This window comes from Chrysochloris asiatica, unplaced genomic scaffold, assembly GCF_000296735.1.
Source record: "Chrysochloris asiatica unplaced genomic scaffold, ChrAsi1.0 scaffold00001, whole genome shotgun sequence".
NCBI classification, from domain to species: Eukaryota; Metazoa; Chordata; class Mammalia; order Afrosoricida; family Chrysochloridae; genus Chrysochloris; species Chrysochloris asiatica.
The window spans coordinates 52596427-52602109 of NW_006408519.1; positions in this window are offsets into that span (position 1 = coordinate 52596427).

A 5683-nucleotide genomic window follows, 5' to 3' on the forward strand; every position below is an offset into this window, starting at 1 on the left:
CAAGATGGCCGAACTTCTCTCACACTTCGTACATATTGTCAGGAGGGACCAGTCGCTGGAGAAGGATATCATGTTTGGTAAGGTGAAGGGTCAGAGAAAAAGAAGAAGACCCCCAACGAGATGGATTGGCCAAGTGGCAGCATCGATGGACTCAAGCGTAGCAACAGTAGTGAGGTTGGCCCAGGATTGGGCAATGTTTCCTTCTGACTCGATGGCACCTAGCAAGCAACAAAGTGAGCTGAAATGGGTTGGTGTGGCCATTTTTAGTCTGACAGTCATATGGATTATAATGCTGGGAATGACCAATCAAAGATCATTGGCATCACAAGCATTATTGAAAAGAGCATTTCATGATCTATCTTGAAGTACCATGCTGTCTGCGATAGGATAATATCCATACATCTATGAGGAAGACTAGTTACTATGTCTATTATTCAAATTTACCCACTAACCACTGAAGTCAATGATGAAGACATTGAAGAATTCTATCAACTTTTTCAGTCTGAAATTGATTAAATACACAATCAAGATGCAATGGTGTATTACTGATGATTGGAATATGAAAACGGAACAAAGAGAGGAAGGACTGGTAGTTGGAAAATATGGCCTTGGTGATAAAAACAATGCTGGAGACCACATGACAGAATTATGCAAGGTCAATGACTTATTCATTGCAAATACCTGTATTTCAATAAAATAAACAGCATCTATACATGTGGACCTCACCAACTGGAACACACAAGACTCAAACCCACTACATCTCTGCAAGGAAACCATGGAGAAGCTCAATATCATCAGTCAAGACAAGGTCAGGAACTGATCAACAATTGCTCATATGCAAATTCAGGTTGAAGCTGAAGAAAATTAAAACAAGTCCACAAAAGCCAAAATATGACCTTGAATATATCCCACTTGGATTTACAGAGCATCTCAAGAGTGAAGGGATTGTGGAGTGACGTAAAAAATGTCATTAGAAAGAAAGGAAAGACCAATAGGATGTCAGAAGAGACTCTGAAAGCTGCTCTTGAATGTAGAGAAGCTAAAGTGACAGAAGAAATGAAGAAATAAAAGACTTGAAGAGAAAATGTCAAAGGGGAGCTCAAGAGTACAAAGTTATAATGAATGTAGCTTTGAACATTTTATTATAAAGTTATAATGAAATGTTCAAAAGACTTGGCATTAGAAAACCGAAAAGGAAGAACACGCTCAGCATTTGTCAATTTGAAGCAACTAAAGAGAGCATTCAAGCCTCACCTTGCAATATTGAAGGATTCTATTGAACAGTGCAGGAAGCATCAAAATAAGATGGAAGAAATAAGTAAAAAGTCACTGTATCAAAAAGAACTGGTCAATATTCAACTAGTTTGAGAGGTAGCACATAATCAAAGACGGATGGTCGTGAAGGAAGAAATCCAAGCTGCACTGAAGGCACTGGCAAATCATCAGGGTCCAGGAATTAATGGAACACACATGGAATTGTTTCAACAAACTGAAACAGCGCTCGAGACGATCACTTGTCTACACCAAGAAATCTGGAAGACAATTACCTGGCCAACCGATGGGTAAAGATCCATATTTGTGCCCATTTCAAAGAAAGGTGACCCAACAGAATGTAAAAATCATCAAACAATGTAATTAATATTGCATGCAAGTAAAATTATGCTGAAGATAATTCAAAAACAGTTGCAGCAGGGCATTGAAGGGGAGCTACCAGAAATCCAAGTCCGATTCAGAAGAGGACATGGAACTAGGGATATCATTGTTGACGTCAGAGGGTACCAGGAAGGTGTTTACTTGTGCTTTATTGACTCCGCAAAGGCTTTCCACTGTGAGTATCATAGAAACTATGGACAACATTGCAAAGAATGGGAATTCCAGAACACTTAATTGTGCTCATGAGGAACCTGTACGTAGAAGTCGAGGCAGTCATTCAAATAGAACAAGTGGTTACTGAATGATTTAAAATCAGAAAAGGGATGTGCCAGGGATGTATCTCTTCACCATATATACTCAATCTGTATGCTGAACAAATAATCTGAGAAACTGGATTATATGAAGAAGACGGTGGCATCAGGATTGGAGGAGACTCAGCAGCAACCTGTGATCTGCAGACAACACAACCTTGTTTCCTGAAAGTAAAAAGGACTTACTGATGATGATCAAGACTACGGTCCTCAGTATGGATTGAACCTCAATGTAAAGAAAATAAAACCCCTCACAACGGGATGAGTAAACAACATCATGATAAACAGAGAAAAGATGAAGTTGCCCCAAATTTCATTTTACTTGGACCCATAAACAACACTCATGGAAGCAGCAGTCAAGAAATCAAACGACATATTGCATTAGGTAAAAGACCTCTTTAAAGTGTTCAAGAGCAAAGATTTCACTTTGAGGACTAAGGTGTACCTGACACAAGCTGGACAAGTAATAATGAAGACTAGAGAAGAGTAGATGCATTGCAATGATAGTGTTGGGGAAGAATATTGAAAGTACCATGGACTGCACCCCTGTTTTGGATGGAGTACCGCGGGATTGCTAGTTGGAAGTGACCATAGTGAGACTTCGTCTCCAGTACTTTGGATACATTGTGAGGATGGACAAGTTCCTGGAGAAGACATCGTGATTGTTAAAGTGGAGCACCAGTGAAAAAGAGGAAGATCTTCCACATGGTGGATCGACACAATGGGTTCAACCATGACAACAAAGTGAGGGGGGTGCAGGACTGGGCCTTCTGGGATCAGAACCGACCAGAGCTACTTGACAACAACCCTTCTCATAATAGACACACTCATTGCTAGAGAGGGCATGCTTTTCTGAAGCTTGTGGGGTCTGTGGTGGGATCTCTTTGTGGGGTACACCACAGGCTTGGTACAGACTCTTCATCGCCAAGGATACTGGGAGACCATTCGAGTGGCCATGTCCCAAAGCCATGGAACCTGGACAGGTGCAGAGCCTTCTCTTGCTATGGACCCTGCTCTCAGAGGTCACTGGAAATGGCCCGTTATAGACTTCATTGTGTTAGAGTCCTTTACAGCCCATTCCTGTGAATATGGTCCTGCTTGGGAATAGGATTTTGTTTGTTGTGTTCATCAACACAACAATGTAGGCTGTGTCCTAAACCAATCACTTCTGAGATAGGAAAAGAGCAGAGGATGAACACAGATGTAAACACAGGCTGGGAAAGACAGACACCTCGTTAAGATTGTCTCCAAGCCAAGGGACTGAGGAATACCCAGCGCTAGTGACACGGAAGGAACCTCATGCTGACACTTACTTTGGACTTTTAGCTCCAGAAGTGTGAGAGAATGCATTTGGGGTCTGTAAAGTCATCCACTTATAGTATCTGTGTACAGATAGCTTAGATTTTTGTTAGATGCCATCAGGTCGGTACCAACTCATGACAACCTTATCCACAACAGAATGAACCACTGCCCGGTCCTGCGCCAACTTCACAATCGCTGCTACACTTGAGCCCATTGCTGCTGCCACTGTGCCAATCCATCTCATTGGGAGACTTCTCTTTTTCACTGACCCTCCACTTTACCAAGCATGATATTTCTCCAGGGACTGGTCCCTCTGGACAACATGTCCGCAGTATGAGAGACAAAGTTTGGCCATCCTGGCTTCCAAGGAGCACTCTGGCTGTACTTCTTCCAACACAGATTGGTTTGTTCTTCTGGTAGTCCATGGGACTTTTAATATTTCCCACCAACACCATAATTCAAGTGCAATAATTCTTTTACGATCTTCCTTATTCACTGGCCAACTTTCACATCCATATAAGGTTACCGAAAACACCATGACTGAGCTAGGCCCTTAGGAAATAGTTTGACAGTCTCCTGACAAATGAACCAATCTTGTGCCTGTAGTTTTGGCTGCTGGAAATAGAGATTTACACAATTCGACATTTCTCCTCTCTTCTAGAAGGTCTGTCAGGGGCCATGTGAGACGGGATGGCTGTTCCTCAGAGTCTCTTGAGGCCCTGACTCTGTGTTTCTCATCTGTCTTCCTTATGTTAGGTTCTGTCCTCATGATCAAAAGCTGGCTGCTGGTGCTCCACTTGTCACATCTGCCACCAGACAGGAAGAAGGGAAAGGCCCAGGGCAAAAGGGAAGCCGTTGTGTTGTATCTCTCTCAGTGGGCAGTCTTGGCCCCATTCACACAAATTGCATGCCTACTGGTCCTGCCAGCTCTTTGGTTTCCCAACAGACACACCTGCACTCCTAGGAAAGATGGGCAAAGTTCAGGGTTAGTCAGCTCAGCACTGGTAGCAAAGGTAGAAGATAAGAGATGATTCCAACAGCCCAAATCAGAGACCAAGTAGCAAACCACAGTATGCTCTCACCAGGAGTCCTGGACTTTGCTGATAACAACAGAGTCTCTCAGCTCCACTATTGTTCAAGCTCCAGAGGACGTATGGGAAAACGGTGGGGGCAGAACAATGCCACCATGTGTTGCTCACTATGTAGGCCTGTGCATAGAAAACACTGGAAGGAGCCATAAATGTAGGTTCCATTTAGACCCACTGGCCAGGGTTTCTGTTGCTAAAGGGAGAGTCCAGTGAGAAGAATGCTGAATGGACAGCCAAATTTTGCTGGAAAAACGTTTTGGTGCATTTGTGGGACTTTGCTCCCAGCTCTAGTATGTAAATGTCTCCCGAAAGCCTGGGAGCTGGCTCTACAGAAGATGAAGAAGGGTGCTCCTGTCCCAGCTGGGTCAAAGAAAGCTGCCCTGGCATTTGGTGTTTACCAGAATGAGAGAAGACTGTGTCTGAGAGCTGCGTGGGGAGGACAAGGAGCACATCTGGAGCACACCTGGATAGTACCTTTGATCATTTCCTGTCACTTCCAAAGACCCAGTGCTTTGTGAAGAAATCAAGTGATAGGTTGCATTAGGCAAATCTGCTACACAAGACCTCTTTAAAGTGTTCAAGAGACTAAGGTGCACCTGACCCAAGCCATGCTATTTTCAATAGCCTCATATGCATGTGGAAGTTGGACAGTGAGTAAGGAAGACTATAGAAGAGTTGATGCATGTGAGTTACAGTGTTGGAGAAGAATATTAAAGGCACCATGGACCGCCAGAAGAGCAAACAAATCTGTGTTGGCAGAAGTACAACCAGAATGTTCCTTAGAAGCCAGGATGGCCAGACTTCGTCAGACTTTGGATTTGTTGTCAGGAGGGACCAGTTCCTGGAGAAGGCCGTCATGCTTGGTAAAGTGGAAGGTCAGGGAAACAGAGGAAGACCCCAACGAGCTGGACTGACACGGTGGCAGGAGCGATGATTGTGAGACGGGCTCAGGGCCAGGCACGGTTTCATTTTGTTGTGCAGAAGGTCACTCTGAGTCAGTACTGACTCAACAGCACCTAACAACAACACAAACATTGTGAGGATGGGGCAGGATTGGTTACTCACTGGGTCATTATGAGTCAAAGCCGACTCAATGGTACCCCCAGGCTTCTCCTCCTTAGCCCCTACCTCCAAACTACAGGTCTCCCCAAATGGGCCTCTCCCTGAGAGTTAGCATCAGTGATAGCACTGGTCCTGATGTACCCTGGAGTTCTTATTAATTCCCCAGGACAGGCACCACCCATCGGGCCCAGCCTCCAGAGTTTCCCTGCTCACACTGATGTCTCTGGGAAGATAGAACACTAGGACTCGTGTCAAAGACAGACCATA